This window comes from Pipistrellus hanaki (genome assembly GCF_964339955.1).
Source record: "Pipistrellus hanaki genome assembly, chromosome: 3".
Lineage (NCBI taxonomy): Eukaryota > Metazoa > Chordata > Mammalia > Chiroptera > Vespertilionidae > Pipistrellus > Pipistrellus hanaki.
The window spans coordinates 82642705-82655748 of NC_140505.1; positions in this window are offsets into that span (position 1 = coordinate 82642705).

Consider the following 13044-nt stretch of genomic DNA (forward strand, 5'->3'; position numbering starts at 1 on the left):
TCTTCAAGAAAGCGCTGAGGAGACATTTCTAGAATGCCAGAATATTCTGTTTGTTGGCTTGGAGCTGCTTTGTAATTTTTTGTTAATCTTTTCTTATACCTTCATTCCACTTTCCATAGACATATTATCTATATTATAAAAGGCCTGTGGTCATAACACCATAACTACCAAAAAAACAGTCACCAGGAGGTGCATGGAGCACCTCTCGGTCCCTCCCCCCAGGCCCCTGAGCCATTTGCCATGGGGGAGAGGGGAGGTGGTGGCAGTGGGGCAGGACTTGGGACAGTTGAGCAACGGCGGCCTGGGGGGGAAGGAGGAGTTTTTCACAGAACAGTCCAGGGGTGGGAGGAATTTCACACAGCAGTGGCGGGGCAGGGGGAGCCTCATGGATCAGTCCAGGGACTTTGGCCACAAGCATCACACAGTGTCCAGGGGTGAGGAGCTTCATGTAACATAGCAGGTCGGCAGAGGCCTTGCAACAGAGATCAGGGTAGGCCTAGGGACCCTACTCACCCATGATTTTGTGCACTGGGCCTCTAGTATTTTATAGTTTTAAAAGGTTAAAATCAATTGGCCCTTCCTAGATGCAGATAATTGATGTAAAGTCTTATTGTTTAATATATTGGGTTTAAATGCTCAGTTAGGCCTTTAATGCCTCTTACATAAGTCTTAAGTTATTTTTTCCAGACTTATCCCTTTGCCCTCTAAGATATTTCTTCTATAAAAACCGAGGCACAACAAAGAAAAATTAGGAAAAGTTAGGAACAAACAATTCACCAAAGAAGAAGTATAGATGAAAACCATTTAACAAAATAAATGTCATTACTAAATAAACACAAGTGTTTGATATATAGTCTTTACTTATCAGAATGGTAACATAATGATAGTATCCAATATGGTAATAGTGTGAGGAAAAAAGGACTCCCATTAAATTCTAGAGAAGAATAATGAAAGGCAAAGAGAATTTAATTGGACGATAAAGATGTCAAGTGAATGCAATGAAGAAATGAAAAAACTATCTATGAAACAAAGGGAGAACCAATCGTCAATACTAAAAACACATTCGCTTGAGAGAAACATCCAGATCATGTAATTCAAAAAACATGTGAACTGAATTTTTTTTCCCTAAGATCATAATCCTGTCACAAAAACTCAGGCAAATTTAAGAATGGCAGGCACAGGTTTGGCGGTTGGAGAGGTTATGGTGCATGGGCCAAAGTTATGAAATACCTTATGTACAGGAAGTAGTAGTGGTGCTGGTGATTGAGGCAACTCACAGACACTGATCAACTAAGAACTACTTGAGCTACCTAACAGCCCAGATTATTCTGCTTTTGAAAATGACAATATGAGGCCCTGGACAGGTAATTCAGTTGGTTAGAGTGTTGTCCTGATGCACCAAGGTTTAAGAGTTTCATCCCTTGTCAGGGCACATACAAGAATCAACCAATAAATGAATATTAAATAAGTGGAACAACAAATGAGTGTTTCTCTATCTCTCCCTTTCTCTTTTTCTCTAAATCAATTAAAAAAAAGGAAAGAAAGAGGAAAAAAAAAGAAAGGAAAGAAGGGAAGGAGGGAGGGAGGGAGGGAGGGAGGGAGGAAAAAAATAATAAATGAATTTAAAAGACTGGACAACCAATTGAATTGCTCAACATGAAACAATATTAACCTCCAGCTTCTTCCTTGGATCAGAAAAATGAAATCACTGCATGACAAGAATGTATAAACAATTGTATGGCCCAGTTAGAGCATCAAGCAGTATAAAATTGAGAACCTGAGATTAATGTCACAGAATGGATGCAATGCCTGGAAAGTATATAATGAAAATCTAATTCATGTGGTTGAACACACAGAAAGAGCTCCAGAAGTTAAGGAAACATGTTAAATATTTAAACTGACAGGAAAAAAAATCATTCAATTCACATCTGGATCTAAATTAAGAAAAATGAAGTCAAACAAGGCATCCCTGATCAGTAAAAATTATGAGATTGTAAGGACTATTGTGCTATTAGAAGACAAAATCTTTCAAATGAAGTGCCAACATGGAGAGGCCAACCAAGAAAACATTTGGCAAGACTTCTGAAAAGACAAAATTAATGCAATGGTGGCTGGGACTAGTGTACTTTTGATGGATTCTTCACTCATATATGACACCTGGGCTGGGAGGATTCACACAATTGGACTCCAAAGGCATATGTCAGAGTCTAGAAGAAGCTGTATTACCTTCTATGACTTGGCCTCAGAGCTCAATGTTACTCCTCCTGTCTTGCATTATAAGCACATCAGTGCAGCCAGCCCATACTCAAGAAGAAAGGAATTAGATTCCACCTCAAATAGAAATACTGTTGAAGAATTTGTGGAGATATATATATATATATATATATATATATATATATATATATATATATATATATATATATATTGGATATATTTTTTTAAAAAATTTGGATGTTTTAATACCCATCCCCTTAGGTGCAAAGTAGGCATCCATTTAGAGGGTGAGCCCTAACTAGATTCTGATAGGTGTCCTTGAAAGAAGAGAAGACACACAGATACACACACAGGGAAGACAACATGAAGACACACATCACATGAAGGCAGAGATTGGAACAATGAGTCTATAAGCTAAGGAACAGTGGAAACCACCAGAAGCTGAGAGAGAGACATGGGACCAATTCCTAGGGCCTTAAGAAAGAGCATGGCCTCGCTGATACCTTGACTTCAGATTTCTAAACTCCAGATCTAGGAGAAAATAAAGTTTGATTGTCTTAAGCCACCTCCCAATAAAAATCAGAATGTTTTTCCCATGATGCTTTGACATGGTCAGTTCCTCCTTGTTGGTGTTGCCTAGAATATGCCTTAAGTCTACTAAACAGAATCAATTAGAGATTCCTTTAAGCACATAGACATCCAGCAGAGATATAGCCAGTGAGGGGTGAGGATTTGCCACCCCAAAGTGTGCCTTTTAGAATATTTATTCTTTTAAACTGCTAATTTTCAGGAAATGAGACTCAGGGGAAAAAATTTAATATATATTTTATTGATTGTTTACAGAGAGGAAGAGAGAGGGAGAGTTAGAAACATCAATGAGAGAGAAACATCGATCAGCTGCCTCTTGCACACCCCCCACTGGGGATGTGCCTGCAACCAAAGTACATGCCTTTGAATGGAATCAAACCTGTGGCCCTTCAGTTGGCAGGCTAATGCTTCATCTACTGAGCCAAACCAGTTAAGGCAGGAAAATTTTTTTATTATGTCTTATTTTATTCGTTTGTATTGTGGTAAAATATATATAGCAAGAAGTTTATCATTTTAACCATCTTTAAGTGTACCAGTCCCACAGCATTAAATACATTCACATTATTGTGCAACTATCACTACCATTCATTTCCAGAACTTTGTCATCTTCCCAAACTGCAATTCTGTCCCTGTTAAACAGAATTTCCCTTTACCTACTTCCTTCAGCTTCTGGCAACCATTCCCTTTCTTTAATATGAAGGGGGAAAAAAGTGAGTTTATTATTGAAAGATGAGTTTATATCCCACATCTGAGGTGAATATACAAATAGCATCTATTCTAAGCAATACACACAGTTAAACCCATTCTAAGAAGTACAAATTGACAGTTACAAAATAGTCACAGATGTAAAGTACAACATAAGGAATACACTGTTGTTTTCAAGAGTACAACTCTTATATTTCTTTTTGTATTTTTAAAAATCTATATTGTAGAGAGAATTATAGATGCCTCCCTTATTTTCCTTCATTGCCCCTCTCCACCCAGTTCCCACCCCACCCCAGGTCTTCACCACCCTACTGTCTGGGTCCATAGTAAGATCTTTGGTTAATCTCTTCCCACTCCCCCTTTCCCTCTGAGATTTATCAGTTTATTCCATGTTTCCATGTCTCTGATTCTATTTTATTCACCAGTTTATTTTGTTCATTAGATTTCTTGTTCATTTATTTTGATTTTTATATTCAATTGTTGATAGATATGTATTTATTGCCATTTTATTGTTCATCTTTTTTTTTTTTTTTTTTTTTTTTTTACCATTGTTGTTATTTTATATCTTCTAAATGAATGCCCTTCAAAATTTCATGTAATACTGGTTTGATGGTGATGAACTCCTTTAATTTTTTTCTTGTCTTGGAAGCTCTTTATTTGAGCCTCAATTCTAAATGAGAGCTTCCCTGGGTAGAGTAATCTTGGCTGTAGGTCCTTGCTTGCCTGAAGCCAGTTCCAGCATGTCATAATTGCAAGAGTTTCATCAAAAGGTTGATGGAACTTGGGGACTCAATAAGGGTTGAGTCACATATGTTATCGCCTGCTGGAATGGCTAAAGGCATTTCCTCAAACTTGAAAAGGATGCTTTAAATTGATTGTTTCCTGCCAGACAGATCAGGGCATCTTAATCTACATGTTATTGCTTCCTGTTGGCCAAACACCTGAACAACTGAAGGCAATTCCTCAATATGACAATGCTTCTGTAGGAAATCCTAGCCTTTGAAGTGTATATCTCCACCTTGCCTTAGGACAATTTGTGTTAATAAAAAGCAAAGGGTCCTGAGACAAGAAGAACTTGGTTTCTTCAGTCAAACTCCTCTCCCTGCAGACTGATTGGATTCCATCTTTAGAAGCCCTCAGGCAATTGTCCACAGGTGTGTTGAAATGATGGTGCAATTGCTTCTGCCTGTAGAGTTTCTGATGGGAAATCAGCTGACAGCCTTATGGGAGCTCCTTTGCAGGTAACAAATTTTTGGAGGCTAATTGTTATTTTCAGTCTCTTTATGGGCCTCAGAGATCCCACACCATATGGCATGGTGTTTTCCAATAGGGTGGATCAACTGCCTTGCCTCCAAACAAAAACCTGCCTGCTTAGCAAAGTTCTGCCTGAGAAAGATGACTTCTGCAGTGTCAGGGAATGTCTCAGCACAGGAAGCTGGGGTATCTGCCTTCTGAACTCTAATCCCAGAGCCCCAAACCCTGGCGTCTGCTCACAGAGTTCCAGTCCATTCTGCACCACCTCTGCTGGAGCCCAAGGTGAGTAAGCTGCACAATAAATTTTGTGTGTTGGCTCTTTAAGAGAGTGCCTGCATTTCCAGCCGTCTCTCCCTGGCAGACAGCAAACCTGTTGCTTTTCACAGCCAGATGTTATGTAGACAACTTTCTCAGTTCTGGTGCTCTCTGCTGGGGGTCCCAACTTGGAAATTAGACCCCAGATTTCTCAGGGACAACCCCCACAACTGAGATATCTCTCCAGAACTTCAGCTGCTATATGTGGATGCCCAGCCAGCACTTTCATGCCTCCACCTTTCCTACTAGTCTCTATTTGGTCTTCACTTTTCATCCTTGGTTATCAGAGTTCTCTCCAGCTAATCTTCAGTTGATTGTTCATGATGGTTTTTGTGTGTGTGTGTGCGTGTGCGTGTGTGTGTGTGTGTGTGTGTGTGTGTATGAGTGTGTGTGTTTCTTTTGTATTTTAATTGTAATTCCAGTTTGGTCCTGGGAGCATGTCTGTGCAGCATCCACTTACTCTGCCACCATTTTTAATTCCCATTTTTAAAAAATTTTGGGGAAACATACTGTTTTGCATAGCAGCTACACCAACAGTGCATTTCCACCAACAGTGAATGAGAGCTCCCTGTTTTACAAATTCTGGCCAATAATTTCTGTGTGTTGATTTATTGATGACTAGAGGCCTGCTCCATGAATTCGTGCATGGGTGGGGTCCCTCTGGGTGGCCCATAGGGATTGAGCTGTCCAACTCTGCCTGCAACTCCTACCTGTCACTCCCGCTCATCTCAGCCCCACTGTGCCTACTGTGGGCTCATGTCCAATCAGTCCTGATTGGGAGATTCACCAGCCATCAGCCCTACATCTGACACCCTCCCAAGGGGAGTGGCCTACAGGATCAAACTGAAACTGGCTCTCCGACATCCTCTGAGGGCTCCTGGATTGCAAGAGGGTAGAGGCCAGGCTGAGGGACCCCACCAGTGTACAATTGGCCTGGGGAGTGACTGCTTGAGGGCTCCAGGGTGTGTCTGACCCATTTCGCTCAGTCTTGATCAGCAGACCCCAACAACAAGCTAACCTACCGGTCAGAGCATCTGCCCCCTGGTGGTCAGTGCACATCATAGCGAGCAGTTGAGCAGCCTTAGCATATCATTACCATATTGCACTATGATTGGCTGTTCAGTTGTTCTACCATTCGGTCTATTTGCATATTACCCTTTTATTATATAGGATAGCCATTCTGACAGGTCTGAGGTAATATCTTATTGTGGTTTTAATTTGCATTTCTCTGATAATTCATGACATTGATCATTTCTTCATATATCTATTGGCCATCTGTTTGTCTTCTTTGGCAAATGCCTATCAGATCTTCTGCCCATTTTTTAAATTGGTTTGTAGTTTTTTGGTGTTGAATTGTAAAAGTTCTTTATAAATTTTGGATATTAACCTCTTATCAAGTGTCTTATTAGCAAATACTTTCTTCCATTAAGAAGATTTATTGTTTTATTGTTTTATTGATGGTTTCCTCTGCTGTGCAAAAAACTCTTTAGTTTGATCTAGTCCCAGTTGTTTATTTTTCTTTTGTTTCCTTTGCCATAGGAGATAGATCAGAAAAAATATTGGTATGAGAAATGTCACATATTTTACTGCCTATGTTTTCACCTAATTTTATGACTTCAAACCTTACGTTTAAGTCTTTAATCTGCTTTGATTTTTTTCTTGTGTATGGTTTAAGAAGGGGGTATATTTTAATTTTCTACATGTATACATCCAATTTTCCCAACATCATTTATTGAATAGACTGTTTTTAACCCATTGTATATTCTTGCCTTCTTTATCCAATATTAATTGATTATATGGGTGTGGGTTTATTTCTGGGTTCTCTATTATGTTCTATTGATCTATATTTATCTTTTTAATGTCAGTACCATACTGTTTGATTACTATAGACTTGTAGTATAATTTGATATCAGGTAGATTGTTACTTCCAATTTTGTTCTCAATATTGCTATCCAGAGTCTTTTGTGGTTTTATATAATTTTTTTTATTTGCTCTAGTTCTGTGAAATACTCCATTCATATTTTGATAGAAATTTCATTGAATATGTAGATTGCTCTGGGTAGTATATATTATTAATGATGTTAATTCCCACTACCCAAGAGCATGGTATATGTGTCCATTTATTTGTATCTTCTTGAATGCCTTATAATTTTATGAGTACAGGTCTTTTACCTCCATGGTTAAATGTATTCCAAGGTGTTTTATTTTTTCAATGCAATTGCAAACAAGATTGTTTTCTTAATTTCCCTTTCTGATAGTTTACTATTGGTGTATAAAAAGGTGACCAATTGAAGACAAATATGTGATACCTTAATCAAAAAAGGAATTTTTTTAAGAAGGTGACCAAACTTTTGAATATTTACTTTGCATCCTGCTACTTTACTGAATTTACTTATCAGTTCTAGTAGTATTTTTGGTGAACACTTTTAAGTTCTCTATATACAGTATGTCATCTGAAAATAATGATAATAGCCAAGGTAAAGAAGCAACCCAAGTGTTCATTAATATAAAAATGAATAAAAGAATTGTGATATATATATATATATATATATAACAAAGTATTACTTTCCCATAAAAAGAATGAAATCTTACCAGTTGTCACAGCATGGATGGACCTAGAGGATATTATGCTAAGTTAAACAAGTCAGTCAGAGAAAAACAAATACCATATGATTTCACTTACATGTGTAATATAGAGAACAAAATAAGTAGACAAACAAAATAGAACCAGACTCATAGATACAGAGAACAGACTTTTGGTTGCCAGGGGGAGGGTTTTGGGGTATAGGGTGAAAAAGATGGAGGGGTTAAGAGGTACAAATTGGCAGTTACGAAATAGTGATAGGGATATAGAGTACAGGATGGGAAATATCCTACATAATAAAAGAGTAATATGCAAATAGGCTGAATGGCAGAACAACCAAACAACCAATCTAAGTGTAATATATTAATGGTATGCTAAGGCTGCTCAACCACTCACTATGAAGTGCACTGACCACCAAGGGGCAGGCAGTCAATTGGTTGATCAGTTGCTATGATGTGCACTAACCACTAGGGGGAAGATGCTTGAACCAGTATGTTAGCATACTGCAGGGGTCCACTGATCAGGTCTGAGCAAGATGGACCGGACATTCCCTGGAGCTCTCCCATGGTCCCTCCCTGGCCTGATCATACACTGGTGGGGTCCCTCAGCCTGGCCTGTGCCCTCTCGCAATCCAGGACCCCTTTGGGGATGTCAAAGAGCCGATTTTAGCCCAATCTCACAGGCCACTCCCCTTGGGAGGGCACCAGACACAGGGCTCATGGCTGGCAAGCACTGCTGTGGCAGCATGAGCCTCTCCAAATCGGTACTGATTGGGCGCAAGCCCGAGTCAGGCACAGTGGACCTGGGATGAGCAGGAGTGGCAGGTAGTAGCTGAAGGCAGCGTTGGACTATGGGTTTTAGCCTGATACCTGCAGGCCACCCAGAGGGACTCCACCCATGCATGAATTGGTGCACTGGGCCTCTAGTCTATATAATAAAAGCCTAGTGACCATGATGGCAGAACAACCGAAATTACCGGTTGCTACGATGTGCTGGCCACGGGGCCCGCCACCAGTGCCACTGCCGAGCCTGAGGGCCCTGGGGCCAGTTGTGTGGCTGCCACCAAGACTTCAGTAAAGAAGAACATGATGGTGGCCAGTGTGATTGTATAGCTTGAGATACAGGCTCTGTGGGACAAATTCAATCAGCTGGACACCGAGATGATTCACCAAGACTGACAAGTCAGGGTGCCCTTCTCCCCACTGTGACTCTCCCCACATGGCGCCATTCTCAGGCAGCAGTCTTTGCCCTGATCCACATGAGGGAGACTGAGAAGCGGGGTGAGAGGGTATGGCCTGGCCATCTGTGGGTCCCTCTCAGCATGGGCCAGCTCCTCGCTTTCTGAGTCCTGGCTTTAGTAATACTGTGTTTCCCCGAAAATAAGACAACCCCTGAAAATAAGACCTAGCGCAACTTTGGGAGAAAAAATTAATATAAGACACTGTCTTATTTTCGGGGAAACAGGTTAGACACCTGGCTCACTGGACCAGAGGATACTGCTCAGGAGGCCAAGAAGGTGGTGAAGAGAAACCCTGTGGACCTGACACCCGAACAGCAGCCCAGGACTTGGCACAGCCAGAAATGGACTGCTCAGAGCACACTGAGCTTGGAGGGAAGACAGCATCTGTGAGGGCCTCACCACCAGCCAGCTCCCGATGGATCCCACCTCAAAGGAAACTCTGTCTTTGGTTCCTTAGTTCAGTCTATGACGGCTAAAGAGGAGCAGCTGGGCACATTTTAGGGGAGAATTAAGACTCTAAAATAGAGTGTTCTGTTCTGTGAAGATTGCTACCCAGTTGTCGTAGGCCTAAATTCCGGGTGATTGTGGGGCCTGGCTCTGCCACTGGGCCTGTATTTGTTGTAAGAGCCCAAAGAGAAGGGGAACAGATTTTTCATATACGATGGATTTGACCATCAGACAAAGGCAAGTGCCTGCTGTGTCTATTGTACACACAGAGGCACCAGCTCTGAGTCCCCCTAGCTAAAGAGAACTCAGGGCCTGTTTGCAGAGCCTTCTGGTGATTTCTGTTACCTCCCTGGAAAGCCTCGGGCCCATGCTCAGCTCCAGCTCAGTGGATCTTCTCCAGACCCCACCCCCTGGCCAGCCCTACTCCCAATCAGATCCCCCAACCCTGATTGGGGATGGGGCCAGCCCATTAACCACCTGCAGCCCCTCCCCCTGGCTGGACCCACCCTCAATTGGCCCCCCTCATTGAGATTGGGGGCAGGGCCGGCAGGCCAACCTCCTGCAGCCCCTGTCCCCAGCCAGCCCAATCAGGGTGGGCTGGCTTAACCCCCACCCATGATGAATTTGTGCACTGAGCCTCTAGTAGTCAATAAATTATAATAACTATGTATGGTGTCAGGTGGGTACTGAAAATATTGGAGGGGAACACTTTATAAAGTATATGATTGTCTAATCACTACACCATACACCTGAAACTAATTCATATATATATATATATATATATATATATATATATATATATATATATATATGCCTAAGGAACCAAATGACTGGTTGACCGGTCACTATGACATGCACTGACCACCAGAGGTCAGATGCTAAATGCACAGGATTGGTCTGCCTCCTGTCTGCATCGGGCCTGTGGGAATTGGGCAGAAACCAGCTATCTGACATCGCCTGAAGGGTTCTGGATTGTAAGGACCAAGCTGAGGGACCCCACTTGTACACGAATCTGTGCTCTGGGCCTCTAGTATGAAATAATATTGAATGTAAACTGTAACTTAAAAAAAAATTAAAGAATATCTATATAAAATAAAGCAAAATAAAAGATGACCTAGGGGACATTTATTTACCAACATTTGCTTTTCTATCACTATGTGAATTGCCTTCCCATTCTTTGTCCCAAACCACAATCTCCCTTTTCCTTAGCCCAGTATGACATATAAGACTTACATGTCAGATTTGTCCTTGGGTCCCATAGTCTTACAGAATTCTTAAAAATTACAATTTCTAGTTTTACTTGAAAATAAAAAAAGAGGATGTTTATCAATACTACTCTTGATTTCCATGAGGCCTCAGTTTTTTTTAAACAAAATACTTCTGCTCCTTTAAATAGGCTAGACACTTTCAATTTGCCACAATTCATAACATTCATATTATATCTCAAATACTGAGGTCAAATGTTATCATTTACCATCATGTACAATTTCTCTTATATTAGAAAACTATCAGTCTACCAAAAGTAATAAAATGAGAGAGAAACTTGAATTTTCCTATAATTGGGCCTACTTTACCTATTTCTACTCCACCAGTCTCTGTAAACATTTGAGTTTGAGTCTTTTAACTTAATTTAACATGCTCATCCACATTGAGCCATTTGGATAGAGAGAAAAAAACAAAACGTTTTTTGAGGATTAAATATGGGTAGAAAAGAGGTTGTAAGAAAAGGAGAGTCATTTTATATATAGCAAAAATATGAATGTATATTTCCAGTGTTTATGCCACCCACATTCAAAAACAAACAAACAAACAAACAAACACAAACCACCAAAAGAAGCAGTAAAAAATGTTAAGAGAAGTTCATAGGTTGGAAGAGTGTGCTCCATGTATGCAAAGGGGACCCTTGAGGAAGGACTCAAAGTAATTCTTGAGCCAAGTCTTAAAGGATGAGAGGGGTTTTTCTTGGCAGAGAAAACTTTATTACTTCATAATGAAATCTGGGAGTAAATATTGGAACTTCAATTTTCTATTTCATATTTTCCCATACAGCATTAATTACTATTTTGCATGCTTAAATTCTCACACAGAGGCATCAGGACAACATGGGTTCATTCTATCCAACTATCCCATGTCAGTCATTTCCCAACATGATTGTCAATCACTCCCAACATAATCACTTCTATGAGAATCCAAAGGTGAGAAATATGTACTATGTAGAAATAGTCTTTGAGATGGTGCCATGATTCCTGTGCTTGCGCCCTGGCACTGAGTCATACTGTGTGACTTTAAGCAGGGCAAAACTTTTAAGTCTCTGCATCCTCATCTCTACATTGTAGATGGAAACAATTCCATCTTGCCTGCCTCAAAGGGCTGTCATGGAAATTTAAATGGAATATATGATAACATGTTTTAATCACTGATATGTTTGTTCTTCAAATATTAGGTGTTATCCTCAAGAGTGTCCAGCATAGAAAATGGACATTCAGCTAGTACTTAATACTTTCTAAAAATTAACTTTTTATTTTGAAATACTTGGAATTTACATACAATTTGCAAAGAGAGTATAGTACTCCCATATATCCTACTAACCCAGTTTCAGTTTCCTCTAATGTTATCATTTTACGTTACTTTGATACATTTGCCAAAACTAAGAAACTGACCTCAGACCTAATTTGGATTTCATCAGTTTTTGTACTAATGTCCTTTTCCTGTTCAGGATCCTATTCAGGAGACAATATTAATTTAGTTGTGTCTCTTTTGTCTCCTCTGATCTGTGACAGTTTCTCAGTCTTCCTTTGTTTTTCACAAGCTTGACAGTTTGAGCAATATTGATCATATTGGGCTGGTTGCTTGTGATTAGACTGGGTTTTGGGTGTTTATAAAAAAATACCATGGAGGTGAAGTGGGCTTTTGTCACATCGCCTCATATCAGGGGTACCTGGTATCCACACATCATTGATAATGTTTACCTTCGTCCCCTAGTTAAGGTGTTATCTGCCAGCCCTCTCCACTGTAAAGTATTATTTTTTCCCTTTTCATACTCTATCCATTATGAGTCACTGAGTCTAACATATCCTCTCTAGGGAGTGGAGAGGGGATAAATTTCACCTCCTGAGTCCAAGATATCTACATATATCACTTGGAATTCTTCTGTAAGGAAACATTTCATTTTTAAGCCATAAACAACAGAAACAATACTGACTGATATAAAGTTCCTTTTTTATTCCATGCTTACTTGGCCTCTGGTAAGAATGCTCAGATTAGCCTTTCAACCAACTGGGCATAGAATGGATAGGTGAATGAAGTCACCAGAAAATCTACAAACTGGAAAATAAGAAGACTCTTCATGCATAAGAGTTAACTATTTATAATTCCAGCCACGTCAGTGCCAAAAAGCAAGAGTTCTGGGTCATAGGCAGATGTGGCTACTGAGTGACAGTCCTGTAGTTTCTAGTTTACAGGAACTGTGCCTAAAGACTAGGCACAGAAATAATGTTTTTTAACCATTATTTTAATTTTTGCTGTGGAAGGATATTTTTACATTTTAATAATCAAAATAATATTTATTTGGTTTATGAAAACCAATGAAGATAAAATGGTGTCCAAAGGTTTCTAAATTCTGAAGTCTGAAGTTGGTTTTAATGTGAATAACTTCTCCCCATTAAATGTGTTTGCACTATTTAGATGTGTATCCATA